This window comes from Nuphar pumila, chromosome 11 (assembly GCF_984573655.1).
Source record: "Nuphar pumila chromosome 11, dmNupPumi1.hap1.1, whole genome shotgun sequence".
Lineage (NCBI taxonomy): Eukaryota > Viridiplantae > Streptophyta > Magnoliopsida > Nymphaeales > Nymphaeaceae > Nuphar > Nuphar pumila.
Genome location: NC_143259.1, coordinates 1,425,654 through 1,439,561, shown reverse-complemented (window position 1 = coordinate 1,439,561; position 13,908 = coordinate 1,425,654).

Here is a 13,908-nt window from a genome sequence, read left to right as displayed (position 1 = left end):
GGTCGGATATCGGATAAATCTGGTTTATCTATCTATCGGTGGGGTCGTTACAATTACCATCATCCTACCTCATGGATTCACGTTAGTTTAATTAGTGACCATCCTAACTGATTGGATCGAGTTATATGGAAACCTATTTTTTATATTTATAACCTACATTTATGATTTATCTAAGGGAAACCTGGTTGAATCCGTCGCTAATGGGCGATGAATTAGCGACGAAATTTTTTAATTGCCAAACACTACAAGAAAAAATGGTAATTAGCGACGGAATTAGAGAGAGAATTATTCTGTATCTAATCTATCGCTAATTAGCGAGGGATTAGCTACAGAAAAATTCCCTCGCTAATCCCTCGCTAATTAGCGACGAATTAGCGATGAAAAAATTCCCTCACTAATCCTTCGCTAATTTTCGATTTAAACCGTCCCATCTGAGGTGCAAAATTTTATCGCTCTCCTCGTTCAAAATTTTTTGATTTAAACTGTCTCCCACCACTCCCCCTGCGAGGTCCTCCGCACCTTCAAGGAGCTCCACCAGCTCTGCATCGAGCTCCTCGACGACAAGCTCGGCATCGATGGCGGCGCCCTCCTCAAGTGGAAGGCTGAGTTCGGGAGCTCACTCGAGAGTTGCGCCATCCTCGTTGCCCCTCCTTCCACCGGTGGCCCGCTGCTGGCTACGATCTCCCCATCGATCCCGCCATTGAATCCAAGAGGGACCCCAATTGCGGCCCTCAGGACCAAGGAGGCATCCTGGAGTTATTTTACATGAAGGACGGACTGAAGTTGCGCGTCGTCTGTACGATCACCTCGTTGATCGCCACCTCCAACGTAGAGTGCGCCAGAGAGCACATCGGAGAGCATGTCAATTCTGTGCAAAAGACCCCGCAGTAGCGGGCCTGGCTGTTCGGGTGCAATGCATGTGTGGTGCGGTACAAGTCCGACCTATTGCTGTCAGAATACCGCCCGGCAGGGACCAATTTTTTTTTAAATTTTTTTTAAAAATTTAACGACGGAATAGTGACAGATATTGTCCGTCGCTAATTTAAAATAGCGATGGACTCGCGACGGATGATATCCGTCGTTAATTTAAAATAACGACATACTCGCGATGGATCATGTTCGTCGCTAATCTGTCATAAATTAGTGACGAATGTAGCAACGAATAAGTTCTATCGCTAATTAGCGACTAAGATTATGCGACGAACACTATCCATCGTTAATACGTCACTAAACTATTAAGCGATGGATTAGAGACGGATTAGCGACGGATAGTGTCTATCACCAATCTACATTTTTCTTGTAGTGAAACTGACCTGCATATGATCACGTAGATCCCCAGTACTACAAAGTCAAATAACCAAATACTGGTCATGTGATACAATTAGGAGCCAAACATGAAGCATATTCAACAAGTTTGGATTTGACTAACATTTTCAGTAGATTTAAAAACATAGTGTGGGTGTGTAACCATGTTAGGCGTTACAATTACAAGCTCCATTTTCCTAAAGCATCCTTCCTTTTCGTGCTGAAACTGATCCAATCAATTGAATAGATCCCTTCTCTAAGTGAATCGCTAGGCTTATATGGACCCGTAGAGTTCGGTAAAGGTTGATAACTCGACTCATGGACTCACACCCTACCTATTTTTTTCAGAGAGGGAGAGAACTAATGGTTGAAATAGATCGGACCCCCTTTGGGGTCCTCATAGCACCCAAAGAGGAAAAGAAAAAATCCCTTTCACCGGTGTTTTGAATCTGCCGTCGTTGACACAAGATTGTGATATAAAGCTCTCTCTCTCTCTCTCTCTCTCTCTCTCTCTCTCTATATATATATATATATATATATATATATATATATATATATATATATATATATATATATATAATACCCACTAAAAAATATGCTATTAGATTTTCATGAATTTCTTGTGTTTTTTTTAAATTATGACGGCCACACATGTGATCTACATGATAGTTTTTATAGGAATCACTTCCTGGAACATTTGATTCTGATGCATGGATAGGTTTTTATAAGATTTCAAAAATCAGCAGCATATAATTTTTTATAATTTTTTATAATTTTTTTTTAAGCTCCAAATACTATTTTTTCATTCCAAAATTCATCATCCAAGTGTTGATTTCTAGTAAATCAATAGTGTTGAACACATCTATTGGGTCAGAATTTCAAAAAAAAAGATCAAAAATCCACTATCATGTTTCATTTAGTAGCTTTTGTATTTTGTAAGTTTCTATTTCCCTATATAAAGAGAGAAAGTCTACCAAACCTACCCAATGTACGTTTTGTTGATTTTTTGGTGTTTTTTTTTCAAAAATTTTGACCGTACAGATGTGATCTATGTGCTTATTTTTATAGGAATCACTTGTTGGAGCACTTGATTCCGATGCATGGATGGGAGTTTATAAGTTTCCAAAATAAACGGCGTACAATTTTCATAAACTTTTGATGCTCTAAATATCGTTTTTTCTATCCAAAATTCATGATCTAAGTATCGATTACTATTAAACCAATCATGCTGAATACGTATTTACGTTCAGAATTTTGAAAAAAAATATCAAAAAAATTCCATTAAGTAGGTTTAGGACAGTTTTCATTATATATATATATATATATATATATATATATATATATACACACACACGAAGGCCCCCACCGAAGGAGTATCCTTGACAAGCAGACAAGTCAAAGATTGTGAGCTTGTCACCACACGCAGAAGAGGCAACAACTCTCCCCCTTGTGTCTCCCTCTCCCTATCAGTGTTTAGAGAATTAGCATGCAAGTACAGAGAAATTAGAACGCTACCAAGACACGTTTCTCACGAGAGAGAACCCAGAGTTTTAAGTTGACTGACGCCACCATCTTGGTTAAGCAAAACCCAAGCAAGTGGGCTCGCCTGTGACCGCACCTGCCCAGAAAAGGAGATCAAGAAAAGGAAGCGTTACACGACTCGATTGAATTTGAAGCCACCCCAGTGAACCACTTTTAAGTTACAGCTTGAACACCGGATCCAAGTCTGTCGCAATTCAATTGCGCCCAGGGTCTCTATTATCCCGAAAAGATATAAGGATAAGGTAAATAACTTGACCAAGATATCCCTATAATTGGACATCAAGTTGGTCGGCTCACAAATTCAAACACGATTCCTTCTTTAACTAGTTCATAGGCTAGGTTGGTCCAAATGGTCTGAGCCTCAACGGCTCTTGTCAAGTGAACGATCAACCAACCTTCTACGCTTGACACAAATACGAGCCATTCGGGAGATTCACCAGCCTTTCTCCACCTATCCTCCTAACTATAAATCATAAGCTTCTAACAAAAAGTTGAGGTACTCATCTTTTAAGGCAAGTTTGGAAGCCAGAAAGATGCAGGAAAAGTGATGCAAAATGAAAAATTCATACAGATTTTTCGACCTTCCAAATGAAAGATTTTTTTGCTGAGAGAGTTTTTTATAAAAATTACACTTTTTGATGGAGGAATGTTTCATATCAAAAGAAAATCTATTTTTATACTCTCCACCACCCATCTTACCACATCTCATAACCACAACCACCCACCACCATCTCACAACCACCCACCACCATCACTACCACCCTCTTCCTCTCTCTCACTAGCTATTTTACATTTTCCCACTCTGTTTTTCTCATGCTGTACAAATAAGCTAAAAACTTTCTTTAGAAAACTTCTCATGTCGTCCTCTTCCAAACGTGCTCTTAAAAAACTCACTTCAAAAGTAAGAATTCATGCATTTCTTTCACGTTTTCTAAGCTTTACGAGAAGCTTGCTTAGCTTTTTTATTTTGGGTTGGCAATGCACATTATGTGTTAGAAGAATATTTTTTAAAGTTATCTTTATCATAAAACTTACATATGATAATTATTTTTGAACAAATATGAAATGCTGTCATGTGATTGGCTATGTTACAATGTCGGGCACCAAACCAATTCAAGTGAATCGGCCGATACCGATTCTCAAGTGAATCATTCCGAAATCGGTTTAAAATAATTTTAAAAATATTTTTAATCAATCAGAACAAAGCACGTGTTAAAATTATTAAAATAATAATAAAAATTAATTTTAAATATTTTTTTTATATTTATTAAAAAATAGCGTATTTAAGTTAGTATCGATAGGATACGTATAAGCCGATTCTGGCTCATACTGACAACATTAATGCTCCCAAACCATATGTGTACAACTTTAGGCCAAGCAACCTGTTCGATGAATTAATGGGTTTAGTCCAAAGACGCGGTCAAAACGACTCGAGTTTCGATTAATACATGGACCCGGGGAAGGTCCCATTAATACATGGACCCGGGTATAGTTTGTGAAATGTTATACCAGACTCGGGCCCGACTCGAGTTTCGATTAAGACTTGCAATTTTTCAATATAAAAAATGATTAAAAAAAATATTGTTTTACCAGGTACGATTCGGGTCTGGTTCTTGTAGTTATTATCGGTTCCGAGTATGGTTTTTCTTATGGTAGATTCAGTTAAACTCGGGTCCAGACCCGATATCATACGCAAAAATCATGGTCAGATCGATCGGGCTCCACCTGGGTCCGAACCAAACCCAACCCTTTGACACCCCTAGGTACACTGGCAACCGGACCCTAATCTTGATCAAGTGGATTCAAACAGGTTGGACCACTTAATTTAGAAAAATTTACTAAAACATCTTCAACTTTTGGCCAATTTATAAACACATTTAGAGAGAGTATAATGGGTAGGTGCTAAACCCATTTAGTGCTAAATCGCGTGCTAAATAGGGTTTTTAGGCTTTTTTCATTTTATTTTAAAATTTTGACTGTCCAGATGTGATCTATATACTTGATTTTATAAGGATCAGCTCTTGAAGCGTTTGATTCCAACACATGGTGAGTTTTTATAAAGTTCAAAAAATCAACGGTCCAAAATCTTTATAAATTTCTGAGGCTCTAAACATCATTTTTTTTTCTCGAAAATACATGATCCAAGTGTGGATTCTCAGTAAATCGATCATGCCCAACACATTTATGTAGCCGGAACTGGATAAAAAGCACGGGAGAAGCTGAAAACCCCATTTAGCATGCGGTTTAGCACCAAATGGGTTTATTAAAGACCCATTTTAGTATATATTAGAGAGAGAGAGAGAGAGAGTCTGTGAGTGAGTGGTAGCTGCTTAATCCATAGGTGCCATGGCGTCATTCATGCTTATTAAATGTTTGTTTCTTGTACTTTATTCAACCAAGGAATTAGCAAGCCATCCTTGTCAGTGAACGTCTTACATCTTACATCTTACGTGCAGTGCGCTCGCTGCAAATGACGACAAATCTTCTAACATTAGCCTGGTCTTGTTTGGCTTCTTGAATATCCTTTATTTTATTCTCCGGGTGATATCACATGAGGTCATGACTACCTTATTTAACAAAATGCAAGAGAATCAGCGAACAGGTTCCTGTTCTTCCAAACAGGAACCCCATGGATGCACTTCCTATATGTTTTTCAATTTGCTCTTCTTGCTTTGTTGAGAGAGAGAGAGAGAGAGAGAGACGATTGGCGATAGTGTTTGTGTATTTTTTTAATTGAAATAATGTTTGTTACCCATATGGGCCCTACCCCATTATCCTTTTCTCACACATCTGACCCTTTAAACATGATCTACATGTTTGGTTTAGTAAATGCTGGCTTTAGATCATTCATCTAAAAATATTGATTTTGGCATGACCACAAGGGAGAGTTTCGTTGTTCGACCTAAAAATCATCAATTTTAATAATTTAAAATTACAAAAGGGTAATTTACTGTTTGAAAATATAAAGAGAAAATATTAAAAAGAGACTAAAAGTAGGTGCAGGAAGGAAGAGAGAATCCTTTAGCGGGCGTTTGCGTGCCCAGAAAGAGGGCTCTGTGGCACATCTTCCGCGGAGTCACCTTCCACTGAAAAGGAATTGGACCCCACCCCCACGGGAAACCTTTCGGATGAAAGGGGGTCCGCCATTGATTTTGGGCTTCCTTTCGTCACATAACCTGACATTTGTGTTGTCACTGTGGGCTCCGCAAAAATGCATGGACGGACATGTTTTTTCCGCGAAAAGCTTGGCGCACAAATGGACCCTTAGAAGAAAAGGCCAAAAAGATTTTTTTTTTTTTTTGTCTTTCTTCTATAAAGAAAAGAAAATATTTTAAAGTTTAAAAACATGAACAACTGGCTCAAGGCCAAAGCCTACCTCAGAAAGGGAGTAAAGTAAAACATGAAAGCTAATTTCCTTCCTTCGACGCACTCAACAGTGAACACTACCCAAATGAAAACCTCATGCAAAATATATAGTAAGCATTTCAACTTCCTTCCTTCGAGGTCTTGCACCTTCAAAGATTGACTTACTTGGTGAGAGTGAAGATGTTTCGTTGAGAGAAATCTTGGTGGAGGAGCAAGCAGCCTTTTGAGCCTTTACCGCTGGTATGTTATAATTTTTACACTTGCAAGTAATTTTACACGGCAGTTTTTTTAACCAAAAACAAGAATTACATACATACATAGGCTACCATTATTAATACCTCTAAATAGTTACTTATTTCAGTTGTTCTTTTTAATTTATATCCACAAATCAGTGATTTTTTTGTTTGCCAAATGTACCCTTAACCATGCATTCAATTTTTCTTCGATTCTGCTCACAGAACATGATTATGATCTCTCTAGTGCCTTTTTTTAAATATTTATCGAGAGGAAACCCCAGGTCATGAGATAGATGGTAGGGGCGGGAGAGATTGAAACTCTGCAGTATGGCTCACCCTCAAATGACTAAAACCCCTTTGGCTGCACCAACTAGGGAGCCTACTGGATGCACACTCAGAATATCGAACTCGCGACTTCCTTCAACTAGAATGCCTTAAGCCAATCGACCTAACTAAATGTGTTGTGGAAGCAGAAACCCACTCTTCCAAAATGGGACAAATACAAGATCCTAGAAGATAAACATCCCAAGTGCTTTTCCAAAAACTACTGAAACTAAAAGTAGCATGGCCATTCAATCACTTGTGTATGATCTACTTTTTAAATGGACTATGAATGATGCATTGGTCCACTGACATCGGTGGGGTGGTTATTATAAAATAGATTCAAGCAAAGACACTGCTAGAAAAGATCCTAAGATCTTGCTTTCTTGAATTAAATCATCAAAGACCCAATGGACTATTCTAATTTCTAACCACTTGATCACTCCCTCGATCAAAGATGAGATTATGAGAAAACTTTTGAAATCAAAGCGAATCTTTTTTAGTCCAAATATGACATCTACCTATAAGCAATGCTTAAAGCATGTGAAAGCATGCACCTTGTGGCGGCTTAGTCCTGCAACATGTCATCATCTTTTTCCTTACTTGGTTGTAGTTTAAAACTGTGAACAAGTGTAAGTAGTTGATTGATGCTTATCAGAATTTTAAATAAGTATTTGAAATCCCTAAATAATAACGCATATCATTCGTTATGGTTATCCTTTCCTTTCTGATAACGCATATAGTTCGTTATTCATGTAATCGACGATAAGACCATAACGCATATTGTTCGTTATTCATGTAACCGACGATATCTTATATCATATCCTTTCCTTTCTGTTGTTTGTAAACTATAAAATTCTCTCGTTGAAGGGTTAATATGATTTAATGAATTTTGGTTTTGTTCATCGAGTTTCTCAAACTTTCTCTTTCCCCGTAGCATACGGAGCAATACCAGGATGCCACCATCTATTGAGTCTTTCATTGCTGATTTTGCCTTTGGCAGTGCTGCAGTGGTTACTGGTATCTGCAGACTTTCTCTTTTCTCACTGAAGGTGTAGCATCATTCTAAAAATCCAAAATTTGCCAAGGTTAAAAATATAGAGAGAAGATCAGGTCAGAGGCGCTATGCAACCCAAACAACATGATGTTTGAATATTTTACCTCTCAAATGTGCCACACGAAAATTTTTAGTTATTCATTTTGTAGATGAATTAATGTCATCTAAGTACAAAAAACGAATGGCTGAAAAACAAGGAAAAATGGTGGTGTTTGGGCTGTCGTTCATCTCATGGATGAACGGCATCCAAGGCTCCTCTGATGATATATTATCGTCACAGGTGCCTCTGACCTGATACGGGCTTTGATTGGTGAAATGAATTTAACATTATCCAAGTTACGTCACAAAGGTACGGATACAACCCAACACAATGCGAGTTTGATTAAAAAATGTGATTGTTTTTTTAGAAATATAGGACATAAGGACCCAATTTTTTATTTTAATAAGAAAAACTATTTTTTGATATTTTAACATATAAAATAGATTTTGATTGAAATATTATTAAAAAATTAAAACTATTAAAGTATTGCAATAAAATTTGTACATGTCATTGTCCGTGTCAGTGTGTCGGGTCATGTCACGAGGGACATGCTTGGTGAAAAGTGTGTTCATGTGACATAGGGACAAATAGGGAGGGCAGTGGACCGAGGGGAAGCGGGGGCTCACCCCACCTTGCCCCATTTGGACCAAGGATGGAGGACATGAAATGGGGATGGAGGCGGGCATGAAGGTTAAAATCAAAACCCGTGCAGGGATGGACTTGCACTTTCCCTGGCCCCATCCCCATCCCGATTTTTGCCTAGCCTCGGCCCCAATCCTTCTAAAGGATGGCAACGGGCCGAGGGAAAACGGGGCCCTGCCCCGCCTTGCCCCATTTGGACCGAAGATAGAAGACATGAAACGGGGGTGGAGGTGAGGATCGAGGTTAAAATCCATACCCGTGCGAGAATGGAGGTCCAGATTTTGAGACGGGGCAGGGGTGGAGACCTTGTCCCCTGCCCCTGCCCCAGTCCCCTGCCATCCATAGGGACAAAACATTCATATATGAATGCCCCCGTCGTGGTCCACTGTCATCCCTAGGGCAAAGAGAATATCAATTGTTCAAGATGGCACCAATCTCGCTAATTTTTATCATCACTATCAGAAAATGTTAAAAAGAGTGTGTTGCCATTTCTATACACTTGAGTGCACATACATTACAAGAAAAATGTCAATTAGCGACGGAAATTTGTGACCAAAATAATCCATCGTAATTTTGTGACGGATTAGCGAGAGAAAATGAGTCGTCCCTAAAATTTGATTTACTTGCGGGATTTGCGATGAAACAATTCCCGCGCCAAATTCGTCGCTAATTAGCGACGGATTAGCGACAAAATTACATCTATCACAAACTATGTCACAACTTAGTCATGGCTTTTTTCCGCCACTACTCCATCGCTAATTAGCGACGGTGTTTGCGATGAAATGTTTCTGTCGTGAATTCGTCGCTAAGTAGTGTCGGTGTTGGCGATGGAGTTGTTCCATCATGAATTCATCACTAATTTTCGATATAAAACGCCCATCTAAGGCACAAAATTAACTCTGCTCTCTCTCTCTCTCTCACCCGCGCAGCTCGCCCCAGTCACTTACCACTCTTCGGCGATCGCCTCGGCCACCTCCTCCTCCATGTGTCTGGCAGACACCCCGACGACCCTGAGAACCCCACCTCTTCGTTTCTCCTCTCGTTTCCTCAGCGGCCACAGGTGACTAGAGTCACCCATGACTGCGTCGACGATCTCCCCATCGTCGTCCCTCTCTGACTTCGCTCTCCAGGAGCCTCCCTCGTCCGACGACCTCTTTTCTCCGGTGACACCTCCCTCAAACCCTTCTGGTTGCCATCGACATAACCCCGAGCCCCATCCGACTGCCAACTGTCGCCACCGTTGCTTCTGCAAGCATCACCACGCCTCTCATTTTGTTCCTCTCCTTAGGTAAACCCTTCCGTCCTTTTTCTTTGGCCTTCTTCTCCTTCGTCTTCTTCGACCTTCTTCCTCCGGCAGGTGGCAGGGTTGCCACTTGCGTTGGGTCAAATGGCCAGTAGGGGCCAATCCCCTGTTGCCCCCTCTCTTTTTCGTTGGCAAGGGCCTCAGCCCCTGCCTCCATTTTCTTAGTTCGGCTTGGGGAAGGGCTCCCGAGGGGGCCTTGTGTTTTTGTTGGCAGGGTGGCAGTGCTCCCTGCCTGCCTCTGGTTAGTAGGTCGGTGGGGGCAAAGCCCTTGCCACCTCCCCTTCTTTTTCTCGACATGTGGGTAGGGGTCAAGCCCTGTCACCCCCTGTCTCCTTTTGTTTTTCCCAGCAGAGGACGAGCCCCCCTGCATTCGGTTTTGTCTTTCGGTAGGGGGCTTTGTCCCCTACCTTCGTGTGTCTTCCGACAGGGGGCGGAGCTCCCCCTGCTCCTTTCATTTTTTCTGGTAGGGGGCAAACCCCTGCCTCCTTTGGTTTCCTAGCAGGGGGGAAAGCCCTCCTGCTTTCCTATTTCTGTTCATAAATCTTGCCTTGGAGACTCGAAGTCTACTTCAATGCGGGTGCAGTTATTTTTATATTACTCTGGGTTATTTTATGTTACCTGCTTAGAAACTGAAATATGGCATCTCTACTTTGATGCATGACTTTGTTTTCATGTACAAATCCACATTTAAATGCATGTCTGGTTCTCTGGTTTCATTTCATGTTATTTAATTTCTTGGATGCAACACTTTTTTGTTCACACACTCACTTAGTTGTGGATATCTAGGACTGCTTTGATGGAGTTTGGAGATCATGCTGAGCATGATTTTAATGTATGAAAATAGAAGGGTTCTTATTTTTGGAGTTCGGATTCCATGCTAGGCATGGTAGTAGTTAGCGAGATATTGAAGTGTGTTTGTTGTAGGTACATGTTTGACATTGTTTTGATATGAATGATTTGAATGTATTGCAATGTTTGATGTGTCTGTATTCATGCTTGCATGAAGTTATTTTCCATTTGATTATGCCTTTCATGTGAAATTATATCATGAAAACATGCTTAAAATGAATGTATCATTTTATAGAATGTGATTTCATATTTCTAAATATTCTCGTGATGTGTATAAATATGATTTGATGGTGTTACACACGAAAATATTAAATTATCAATGCATGCATAATAGTTTATGGTATTGCATTTTATGTTAAGCATGTTTGTGTGTGTCAACGATGAATAGTGACGTGTGTGTCTAGGGTAGCAGTTACGGTGAAAATGAACTTGACTACTACGGTGTTATAGAAGAAATAATGGAGTTCACTTACTTAGGCATAAATAACAGGTTAACTTTATTCAAGTGTCATTGGTTTGATCCCACAACAACAAGAGTCGACAAAGCCTCATGCATTGTGGAGGTGAATCATAAATCAAGGTTTGAAACATATGAATCATTCATATTAGCATCGCAAGCTCAACAAGTTTACTATACTTTATATCTGAATACAAGAAAGTCAGATAGAAATGAATGACGGGTGGTTTGCAAGGTAAAGTCTAAACTATACCCCGAGTATGATCGGTTACAAGAAGACAAGATTGTTGAAAAGGTTGAATACTATCAATCAGATGATATGTATGACTTCTCTTATGGTTATGATGTCACACGTGGTCTGCATGACACATCTCCATTGTTCGATGGCACATGTTACAATAAGACATATATGCATGATGGACTCACTATAAATTTTGTTGACACCTTTAGAACACATATATGCATGATTGAGTCACTATACAATTTTTATGACACCCTTATAACACATATACGCATGATTGAATCACTATGAAAGTTTTTTTACAACCTTACAACACATATATGCATGATTTCGTCACTATACAATTTTCTTAGCGCATTATAACACATATACGCATGATTGAATCACTATGAAAGTTTTTTTACAACCTTACAACACATATATGCATGATTTCGTCACTATAAATTTTTCTTAGCGCATTATAACACATATATGCATGATTGAATCACTATGAAAGTTTTTTGATAACCTTAGAACACATTCAAGCATGCTTTCATCACTATGACAACCTTAGAACAAATATGAGTCTGATATTAGCATATATGAATGTTTGTTAATGCCTTATAAAACATATATGCATGATTGAATCACTATAAAAAAATTTGACTGCCTTAGAACATGATATGCATGATTGAATCACATATAAAGTTTTTTGACTGCCTTAGAACACATATGAGCATGATTGAATCATTGTGAAAGTTTTTTTATTGCCTTATAACACATATGAGCATGATATTAGCATATATGAAAGTTTTTTGTCTGCCTTATAACACATATATGCATGATTGAATCAATATAAAAGTTTTTTGACAATTTTAGAACACATATATGCATGATTGAATCAATATAAAAGTTTTTTGACAACCTTAGAATACATATATGTATGATTAAATCACTATGAAAGTTTTTTGAAAACCTTAGAACACATACAAGCATGCTTTCATCACTATGAAATTGTTTTACTGCCTTAGAACACACATATGCATAATTGAATTACTATATAAATTTTCTTAGAACACATATATGCATGATTGAATCAATACGAAAGTTTTTTGCCTGCCTTAGAACACATATGAGCATGATTGAATCACTATGAACGTTTTTTACAACCTTAGAACACATATTAGCATGATTTCATCACTATAAAACTTTTTTTACTGCCTTGTAACACATATATGCATGATTGTGATACATAACACATTTATTTGACAACCTTATAAACAATATATGCATGCGTGAATCACTGTGACATTCTTTGACAACCTTAGAACACATATATGCATGATTGAATCACTATAAAAAAAAATTCCAATCTTACAACAATATCTAAATTTTATTAATGTCCTTCAGTTTATTGCTAGTCTATGTCATTCAGCCATTTACTTTGTCAAATAAAGATTAGGTGCATTGCATATAATTTATTTCATTATATTTTGTTTATAAATACTAACATTTTGGTTCTCTTGTAGGATGCTGGAGATGATCAGTATAGAGGAGCTGATGGAGGCATGGAGGGAGGGACAGTTCCAGAAAATGAAGAGGATGATGCCATGAATCTTGGCGAGAATTAGATTCATGTGTTTAATTTGTTTGACATACTTCTAACTAATTATAACTTGGCAAGGACTGTATTTAGTTGTTAAAGTTGTTTAACTTAGAACTTGTGTTAAATTTATTTCACTTGTATATGTATTTTTTATGTGTACTTTGCTTTTTATAAGCAGTTTATATGAATTATATAACGAGAAATTTTTCTCGAGTTACATATTTCAAAAAAAAAATTAATTAGCGACGGATTAACAACGAATATTATCCGTCGCTAATTCATCTTTAATTTAAATCAGTCGATGGTTTACGACGGATATGTATCCCTCGTCACAGCTTAGTGATGGATTAAATGTTGTCGCATAACCAAATCAATTTCTATTTAGCGACGGATTAGTGACAGACATGATCTGCCACTAATCCATCACTAATTAGCGATGGATTGGCAACAGATAAATTCTATCGCAGTTTAGCGACTAGGATTATGCGACGGATGCTATCCGTCGCTATGTTGTCGCTAAACACATTAGCGGCGAATTTTGTGATGGATTAGCGACGGATAGTGTTCGTTGCTAATACACATTTTTCTTATAGTGATATTTTCGTGTTGCTCCCTATGCACGTGCACACATGCATGCCAGGTTAGTGCAAATATGTGCCATGCATGCATGGAGAGGGGATTGGTGCGACCCTTTTCCAGGCGTAAGGTGACGGATACATTTCTTATGCGGGTTTTGCAAAGTAGTAAATTCTAAGGCAGCGGACAAGTGGCCGAGTTCATTTTTCGGTATTAATACGTCAAGAACGCACGCAAATAAAGATCAAAGGTTGAGCTGGGATTTTGTCTAGCGCACAGTTAGGTTACAAGGTTGTTTACACGGGTGCGCAGGCCCGAATTACAAGCTCTTAAGAGCCACCTGAAAGCACACGCAAGTGCCCACTCAAAGAAAGCATGAATACTTGCC